Genomic DNA, 10,898 nt, shown 5'->3' on the forward strand with positions numbered 1-10,898 from the left:
TGCCTGGAGCATGACTGTGAGTTGAAAACCAGTAAAACAGCAGGATTGAAGTGTAAGACTCTGAGGTGCTTCCTTCGTGTGCTCCCACCACCGACCCCCATGTGTGTAAATGTCATTTGTAATGAATCTTCTGGTGTTGGTACTCTGGCCTATATATGCTAACTCTTGTAAACCAGGGTAGGTCTTTAAAGCTGGAAATGGAAACAGCTGTTAAGTTTTCCCAAAGGATGAAGTTTCAGCTGCTTTAATCTGCTCCTCTGGTCCTTGGAAATGCACCAAATGTGGACAGCAAAATAACAGAATTCCAGGTTTCTTTACATACATTGCTGAATGCTGAAGGGAACAGAGGTAAAGTTACTCCAAGTGTATTTTTGAAGTGACGATAAAGGAACTATCTGAGTAGAAAATAAATAATGGCCCGGTCAGTGTGGCTGAGTTGGTTGAGCATGGTCCCATACACCAGGAGGTCTCTGGTTCAATTTCTGGTCAGGGCACCTGCTTCGGTTGCAGGTGATCCCCAATAGGGGCATGAAGGAAGCAGCAGATCCATGTTTCTCTCTCATCCAGCTCTCTCTCTCTCTCTCTCTCTCTCTCTCTCTCTCCCCCCCTCTCTCCCCTCCCCCTCTCCTTCTTTTCTCCCTTCCTCTCTCTGATGTCAGAAAAGCATATTAAAAGATTAAGAAACACAGGAGTTGTGTAAGCTACAGACCAGGAAAGAGTTCAGAAGATGAAATTCTCTTCACAAGTGGTATAAGTCGGTAATGATGCCTAGAAGTAAAAAACCAAGGTGTCTCTGACAATGCCTGGGAGAAATATTTACTTTCAATTTTAAAACCACACTTAACATTCTGTATCTCATCCCATGAATAACCTTACGTGTTTGCAGATTTTAAGGATAAACTTTTAAAAATAGAATGCCCTTATTCAGCACCCAGGATAATAGAATTGGCCTTAGGTAATTACCCTGAAATATATGACTTAAAAAATACATTGGGGAGATTCACACATTGTCTTAAAATTGCTATTGTCTATTCATTTTATTAGACAGTAATATTTTAGATATAATTATCTGAAATATAGAAATAAATCTACTAAAATCTGTTTCAAAGTATTATTTTTGAAAATGTGTTAAGTTGAGGGTTAATTCTACAATGTATGTGATTCTATTTACCATTGTGCTACTTTTCATTTGTCAGTGCAAGAGAGGAGAAAAGATTTTGTAAAATTATTCTCAAATCTAGGTTCATTGGACTTCATGGGTGTTTTGGAAATGGCTAGTTTAAGTACATCCCTAAAGAAAATACAATCTACCTTTATATTCCTTTGGATTCTATATTAGATGCTACTGTTCAGAGCAGGGGTCCTCAAACTACGGCCCGCGGGCCACATGCAAATACAAATATTGTATTTGTTCCCGTTTTGTTTTTTTACTTCAAAATAAGATATGTGCAGTGTGCATAGGAATTTGTTCATAGTTTTTTTTTTTTAAACTATAGTCCAGCCCTCCAACAGTCTGAGGGACAGTGAACTGGCCCCCTGATTAAAAAGTTTGAGGACCCCTGGTTCAGAGTCACTATTTAAAATGCAGTGATATAATTGTATGTGTGTGTTTTACATTTGTGAAATTAAGCTTTTATTAGAACTAATAAATTCAGTTGGTCTGAGTGATGGATTCAACAGGTTATTTTCAAAGTCTATCTTTATCTTTTTGATCCGTTCTTCCCTTTGAAGGTTTAGATCCCATTAGATAATATATATATATAAAACGCTAATATGCTATGTGTCCCTCTGCCCATCTGACTGGTTGCTATGATGCATACTGACCATCAGGGGGCAGACACTCAATGCAGGAGATGCTGAACTGCAGTGACTTGGCAGTGGTAGTTCTTGGTGACACACCAGAGAGGAGGGAGCCTGATTCCTTGTGGGGCCACATGATTCTACCTTCAGTCACAGGTTATGTTGTTGCTGGGGCACTGTCAGCCCCAAATCTGGTTTACTGCACACTTGTGCTTGCATTCCACACCCTGTATGGCAGCAACTTTGCAGAGGGTCCTCTCATACTCTGGGACCCCTCAGGGGATGTCAGAGAGCCGGTTTTGGCCTGATCCCTTCAGGCCAGGCCGAGGGATCCCACCTGCTGGAGGGACCCCACTCACTCCACAAAGGCCAAGGAGGGACTGCAGGAGGTTGGCTCCTGGGCGTGTCCAGCCGGTCTAGCCCAGTCCCACCTTGCAGGCCACCTTCTAATTAATTTCCTTTCAATGTGCACAAATCAATGCACTGGGTCACTAGTAGAAAATAAAATTCAATGTGCATTGAATATTTTAGTTTCTGTGCCTTTATGAAACCAGGGATTTTGTTTTGTATTATTTTTTTTTAGGTTTTGATTTTGCTTTAATTCTGAAACATAAGGGGTGGTTGCTATTAGTAAATGCTTTTTGCAGCCAAATGCTATGAGAAGCAGAAAATAATATGGTGAGTGGGGCTAACAGTGAGGCCAAACAAAGAAAGGAAACCTAAGAAGTTGTTTCACTGGCAATTTCTATTTCTATCCCCCCTCTCATGTGTTAGTTCATCTCTAGACTTAGTTAAATGGCAAGGAAGATTGTAGAGTGTTATTACAATGCCCCATAGGACATAAAATAAACTTTACATAAGATGCTTATTATATTTTAGTGGCAATATTGGAGATTGTTCCTCATACAGTAATAGGCAGAACTTCTTTTTAAAAATTGAGGACCGGGATGATGATTATAACATACAAGGTTCTGTAGATTAATTTTAATACAGTTGTCTTAGTTCATCATTTGATAAGTCACAACAATGTGGGACTTTGAGTATTATTTATTCTTTTTCTCCTCACAACTGCATATTCTTAACTCACTTTTTATAAGGGGCAATACTTTTACATGATTATGGTTTACATACAGGACTTCAATAATATTTGTGTGGATACCACCCATGAGACAAGTCTTATGCCTTGGGTGAGAACTGTTGTTACAAAATAAATAAACTCAACCAGAACTTTTCACTAGATCAGATATAAATTTCAGATATATTAAAGGTGAAATCTCAGCATTGAAAAGCATTTCAATAGAGTATATTTACAACTGTCTTTTCTTGTTTGTATACCGCAAATATGGGCACTCGATCTCCTATTGATTGGGTATGCTTTCCGGTAATTAGAAATAGCTCAATGCAACATAAATAGTCCCATGCTGTTAATTTTTTTAAAAAAAACATATGTGAATTTAAGTAGCCATGATTTTTTTGATATTCTTTGTGATTTTATTCATTTGGTTTCTCTTGGCACATCCTTAGATGTTTTATTGCCACAGATTAATACATGAATAATTGAATAAAGTGCACCTATGGATTTGTGTTGTGAAAGTTTTCTTAACCTCTTGAACACTAAAATAAATTCAAGTATTTTCTTCAGAAGAATATTAGCTAAGCAGTTTTGTTTTAAAAGAAGGTATCAAAACGATTAGTCTTAGTTTGATGTTGGAGTCCTGCTATAACAAAATCTGTTTGGTGTCAGTTTTGCATTGATAGACTCAATATTTTATTTGAAATTCTAACTATGGAAGATTGTTATATCAAAACTTTGATATATTTTATTTTGCCTATCCACAACACTTAAAAAGAGACTATTGTGAAGAATAATACATGAGTTAGGCTAAAGGGTTATTTTAAAAACACACTTGACTTAATTTTTTAGTGTTTTAACTATTGTTTTTAAAATAAGAATGTAATGTAATTGAACTTATTTTTTTTCAATTTAAGCTAATACTCTTAAATTATACCCTTACAGATTATTCCACTAACAACTAGGTATTCTCAGAATAAAACAAGAATCAAATTAGACAAAGATATTGGGGACTTTACAAGGGGGAAAGTAATAAATCATAAGACATTTTGAATAAACATTCAGAACTACCCTTTCATTTGGAAATATTTTCTTACTTGACCATTTAATACCTGTAGAATCACTCTGGTAATGAAGCCTGTACTTAGCCATCGAAGGAAAATTATATTCTCATATCATCCTGAAAGTGTAGAGTAATTCATTGTGCATAGTTGTACAATAGTTGTTTTGGTGCTTACATTAAAAAAGGCAAGTGTTGAGATTTTGCTTTGCTTCAGTATACTATAAGGATTCTTCACATAAATGTGCTAAGGAAATTGTAGGGAATACTTTTCATAGATACCAGCTACTGAAGTATGTTGTGCTAAATTGTAAGTTTTATTCTGTTTTAGGTAATTGGGTATGATAGCAGCACTATTGCAAAAATAGGTCCAAGGACTAGAAGACTAGAGATAATTCCATTCTGGATTACAGATAGAGCCATGGAAATTTATGGGAGCTAAAATATTTTTATGAAAGTTATTTAACAATGCACCGATGCTGTTTTCAAAACTATTTATTACATTTCTCTATCATGATAGTGAATTAGATTCTATTCTTTCCTCTGAGGCGGAACATTGGAAATTTTCATATTGAATTAATGATTACATTTGGCTTGAGACTCAGAATAACTTCTAAGTTTCTACTTAAAGTTTTGGATAGAGTTGATAGCTGCTTTCAATTGAATAGCTTTAGCCAATTAATCTTGACAGTCAGTAAGTTTGAGCTCTCAGTTCTTCTCTGTAGAAGCCCTTTTCTTTATTATAACAAAATTGAAAGTAACATTAATGAACTCAAGTAGTTTTGTGAATATGTAGTCAGTTATTATGGAAGTGTACAGTGATGGACTGGATCTTCCTTGTGCTGTTTCATGAGAGCCAATTGTGTGAATCTCTTCCTATGTCTATGTTCAGTGACATCATGCTAGTTTTTTAAAATTACCATGGTGGGAGCCTGACCAGTGTTGCTCAGTGGTTGAGCATCTACCCATGAACTAGGAGGTCAGGGTTCTATTCCAGTTCAGGGCACATGCCCAGGTTTCAGGCTCGATCCCCTATAGAGAACTTGTAGCAGGCAGGCGATCAATAATTCTCATTATTGATTTTTCTCTCCCTTCCTCGCTCTACATGAATACAAATATATTTTTAAAAATTACCATGGTGGGGTTATTTATATCACAGAAATCAGAAAATGCTACTAGTCAGGTCTTTTTCTTTTTAGAGAATTAGCTATTAAATATCTTCCAGTACAACATTGGAAATATTGATGATGAGAGAAATATAAACTTTTAAAAATCCATTATGTTTAGGCTGTGTATTAGTTAGGTATGCATTCAACTGAAAGGAACAGAATAACTAGCTTAGATTATATAACCATGGCCTTACTACATTTTACATAATAAGATATCTGGGAAGTAGGCTGCTTTGGCCTTTGGATTAACATTTCTGTAATATCAGTGCTGGTGTCTCTGTCATTTTCTTGTGTTTTTTTTCTTTCTGATTACAAGTTGACAACTGTTGGGGCACTATTTGAGGTCAGAAGAAAGTGGAGTAGAGGGAGGGAAGCTACCTGTTGTGTATCTTCCAGACTCTCTCTAGCAGACTGCTTCTTATGGCTCATGGCCATATATTACATGGCCATCTTTAGATGCAAATGATGATAAGATTGTGAATATTTAGTTGTATACCATCTAATGAATCTTGGTAAGGGAATGGTGTTAGGACATCCAGTCATAGGAACTGGTTTACTTCTTTTATTTCTTAACTGTTGAGGCTTTTGTCACGGTAATGACTATAGTTCTATTTACACATCAGGTACTCCTGTTTATTGAATCAAAAGTTGAAGTTAGGCTTGGTTCTTGAACTCTCACTTCTCAGTCTATTAAAGCAGGTGAAACACATCATAGCACATGGACTTAAAGATTTAGGGACCTAGTTTTAGGGACCTAATGGCATCCTTTCAACTTTGTTCTCTCGAGTGAAACCTGACTTGTCTAATGCCATAAAACAGACATGGTACTTTGTGAATGGGCATACTTTCACTCTGATTGATTACCATGACTGCACACTTGCCCCAAGACAAGTCCAGCATGTACATAGTTATGATAATAGGACTATATTTTTAAAAGAAAGTTGGCTGTAATGACCAATGATGAACACCTTTGTGACCTGTTCTGTTATTATAGTAACTGAAAACTGGTCCACTTGAAGCATTTTTTTTTTACTTTAAAACACACCCATCTACCCTGTCCCTTCTCCTCACTACCCTGCATCCACTGTTCCTTCTTTTAACAGCATTTAAAGTACTGAGGATGTGCTGTCAATTCTGGATTTGTATTATTTAAGGGAGGAGAGTTCTATTATCATGTGAACTTGTCCTTCACTTGCAAAACCATCACAAAAATGAGTAGACAATGGAAAAAAGACATTATTTTATGGCTTGAACATATTTCAAATATAATTTTAGATGAATGTTTTTATTTTAAATAGGTTGTGACTCAAAGCAATTAGTAATAAGAATTAAATTCATGGCATGAGTTTGCTAAAGATTAAAAGGGGACTGGATAATGACAGAAAACTTCTCTAACTTGGAAGTAAGAAAAAAAGTCACACAAATTCAGGAGGCACATAGAGTCCTAATCAAGATGAACCCAAAGAGTCCCACACCTAGATACAACATAATTAAAATGGCAAATGTCAAATACAAAGAAAGAAACTTAACGGCAACAAGAGAGAGACAGAAAGTTACCTACAAGGGAGTTCCCATAGACTGTCAGCTGATTTTTCAACAGAAATACTACAGGCCAGAAAGGAGCGCTATGAAGTATTCAAAGTAATGAAAAGCAAGGATCTGAATCCAAGACTACTTTATCCAGCAAGGCTATCATTTAAAATTGAAGGTGAAATAAAGAGCAAAGGGAATGGATGGGGGAAAAAGGGGTCCTAATATATGTTGATGGAAGAAGATTTCACTTTGGGTGGTGGGCACACAGTGCTATATACAGATCTTGTAATACAAAAACCCACACCTGATACCTATACGATCATATTAACCAATGTCACTCCAATAAATGTAATTTAAAAAGGAAAAAAAAGGTTAGGATTCTATTACATATAGGTAGTTTTAACACACAGAAAATTGATTTTTTGCATTGTACCTATAGTTATCTACTACACCAAAAAGGGAAGTAATTATTTCTCCCCTCTCCTATTTTTCTTCTATTTCCTTCCTCTCTTAGCCTTCCTATTTCCTTCTTAAATCTCATTGTCACTCCTCTCAGAATTAAAGTCAGTACTAGTAATACTGTACTACAATTAAATTATGATATGGATAGACTTTGGAATGGCTTTGTTCCTTTGCCATGATTTTGGAGCGTTAGGCCATGGAGATATATGTTCCAAGTTTCATTATGCTAAGTTTCAATTTGATTTTTGGATAAATCTTGTACAAATTTTATACTGCTTGTACTTTATTTTACAGCATAACTGCTATGTTAAAATTTTTTGGCTCATTTAAACTTAGATTTGTGAGTTGATAACAAGGACTATCAACTCTGGTTATTAGAAACATCCAGGACAGATATCAATCAGTCTTATTCCCCTACTTCAGTAGTTCTCAACCTGAGTGTGCCTCAAAATTCTCTGGAGGGCTTGTTAAAATGTAGATCGATGTGCCTTGCCCTAAGTTTCTGATTCAGTAATTATAGAATGAAACCTAAGAATTTGTATTTACCACAAGGTCCCAAGTGCTGCTGAAATACTGCTCTATTACAGAAGTTAGGAAGGAATTAGTGAGCAAATGCTGGTTGGTTAAAAAAAAAGAAAAGTACATGAACCAATAGTTAGTTCTTTGCTCCAGGAAACAAAGAACAATATGAGACTCTTCAGAGCTATTAGAGATAGGGTTGCTTCTACTAGTTAGTATATGCCCTGTGACATTAATATGAGTGTTCCTTTCATCCTTTCTGGCTTTACTTCTATCTGTACATTGAAAAGAGAAGACTAAGGTAGTTGAAATGTCTGATGAAATCTATATTCATGAGTACTTGTGAACTGGAACTTCATCATGAATTCTATGTGACCTTTGTATGACTTTTTAAAAAATTACTATTGAGTTAAATCAGATACAAATACTTTTATTTGATGTCTATATGTGTATATTTGATGGCACAGATGAACAGGTGATATAACAGATGGCCCACGTTCTTGGTTCAACTGCTTGCCCATACCAGGTGTTTTCCCTCACTATTCTGCTTTGCCAAGAGTGTAGCAGCACCTCTCTCTGCCCTCAGATCCCCCAAACATACCCTTAACCATTAAGGGTAGATAATTATAGACTATATTTTTAACAAACCCTAAGTTATTCAAAAGAAATATCACTGGTCATAACTATTTTATTACCTTAAGTAATATTTTTCAATCTATCACAGTATGTAACATTTAAATTCTTTTTTATTAAATTGTTTTCTACTCTTGAATTTGAGCAGTTTCCCAGCTTTTTGGAATTTTTGTTTCATGTGATATTAATACTATTTGGGACACATTGGTTAAACAAAGTTAAATTTCTTAATGCTTAATTTCGGTGAAATTTTATTGAATTTTGTTGTGCTTAGTGCATGCTATAAATTTCAAGAGAAGAATACAGTTTTCCAAAGTTATTTTTATCATGGACAGGTTTGCTTTTTTTGTTATTGTTTGTTTGTTTTTGAGAAGTTTCTTTGGTGGATCATTGTCTCATGGAACGCAGTTTGGGAACTAGAAAGTAAAAAGCAAATTAGAATATATCAATATGTTGATTCCATTGATTTATTCCAGGTGAATTGTCTGTCTGATCAGAAATACCTTTTATTTTCCAGACAGCTCAGTGTTTTCTCTAATAGACTAGAATGTGTTCATTCCTAATGACAGTCATCCCAGTTATAAGAAGGTCATTCTGATTTTTCAAAATAACATCCAGTTTTTCCAATGCTTCATAGAGGACATTCCATAAAACATTGATAAAATATATATAAAATAAAAATCAAAAATAACCCTCATTTAAACTGTTAACATTGTGATGTGTGTGCATGCACATATAAATTTATACATGTATACATGCATAGGTGTGTAGACACAAGGTATGATTAATACTACCTATATGCATTCTATGTAAATAGGATAAATGTGATTTGTATTTATATAATATACTAGAGGCTGGGTGCATGAATCCGTGCATGGGTGGGGTCCCTCAGCCTGGCTGGTGATCCTGGCCATCATTTGGGGCTGATCGGAACATCTCGCCCAGTCCTGATAGGGGCCAGCTGGCTGGGGGGAGGGACTGCGGGAGATTGGCTGTGGGAGCACACTGACCACCAGGGGCCAGCTCCTGCATTGAGCGTCTGCCTCCTGGTGGTCAGTGTGCATCATAGAGACTGGTCGACTGGTCATTCTGGTTGTTCTGTTCATTCAGTCCTAATGGTCACTTGGATATATCTACACTAATAAAAGAGAAACATGCAAATTGACCCTCCCTCCACTATGCCCACCAGCCAATCAGAGTGACTATACAAATTAATCCAACAAATATGGTGGTTAATTTGCATATGCAGGCACGGAGCAAAGACTGAAGACAGTTTAGAAGGAAGCCAAGCACTGCAGAAGGAGCAAAGTGGCGGAGAAGGGAGGGAGCCAAGGCAGCGGAGACGGGAAGGAGTGAGGCAGCGGAGAAGGGAGCGGAGCTCACCAAGGCAGGCTTCGCTCCCTTCTCTACTTCGCTCCAGCTACAGGAAGCCCTATTCTTTCAGGAATAAGCCTGAGGAAGCCCTATTCTTGCAGGACTCATCTTGAAATGGGCCTCTAGTGTGTGTGTGTGTGTATGTAAGTGTGGTAATATAAACATGTGCATATAAACATAATGTGCATACTATTTAAATATATGATTATTTTGTACATCAGAGTCATACAAACAAAGCACATATCACAAACAAACATATCACTAAATAATTAGCTTTTTAAAAAAATACTTGCTTCAATCAGATGTGGGTGGCACAGTAGAATTACCAAGGTGATATCACAAAGGAGCTACCATGCCCCCAGAGTCATTGAAATTGCTGTGCAGTATATTGTGGGGAGAGTTGGAGGTGAGATCTCATATCCACCCATGAAAAGGTGTTTTGAAAAGAAATTTTCCTAAAATATGTCTCATAAATGTGATGTCTACCCTGACTTGGTTACATAATGATGTGAATGATTTTAATCTTGTTAAAACTTTGTTTCTGTTTTCTATTAAAAGACAGGCAGACAGAGAATGGATTAATTTCTGGTCCGTCAGAAATAGATATAGAAGGAAATGATTAAATAGATCTAAAAGAATGTACAAAATGAAACTTAGTGGATGAGAAGAAGGAATATATACCAGATTTGAGATGTGGCATTGGAAAGACAGAAAATCAAGAGGAGAAAGTCTAAACTCTGCAGTGTATTGAACTAAGGTGTCTAATAAGCATTAACTGAGTGTAAAAATGGAGTAGTGCATATGGTGGACTGATAATAGAGTTTGTCAAGTGATTTGAACCAGAGGATATTTTGGTCATCACATACATTTTAATAAGATAGCAATGTGCATTTGAGGACTTAACTCAAAAGTGAAAATGAAAACAAATTATATAATCTAATTGACATCTTGCTCCTGATATAATAATCTTATTAAATCATTCTCCTATCTATATATTATGACATTAAATAGAAATTTATTTTAAAACAAGGGGCCCAGTGCACAAAGATTCGTGCACTGGGGGTGGGTCCCTCAGCCCAACCTGCACCCTCTCCAATCTGGGAGCCCACAGGAGAGCCTTCTCCAATCCAGGAGTTTCTGTCTATCTTTACAATCATATGAGCGAATTGTCTGAGACCCCAAAGAGCCTTCTATCCAGGAGTTTCTGTCTATCTTTACAATCATATGAGCGAATTGTCTGAGACCCCAACCCAGTTTGGTTTGTTGCTCACAACAG

This window comes from Myotis brandtii, unplaced genomic scaffold (genome assembly GCF_000412655.1).
Source record: "Myotis brandtii unplaced genomic scaffold, ASM41265v1 scaffold290, whole genome shotgun sequence".
Lineage (NCBI taxonomy): Eukaryota > Metazoa > Chordata > Mammalia > Chiroptera > Vespertilionidae > Myotis > Myotis brandtii.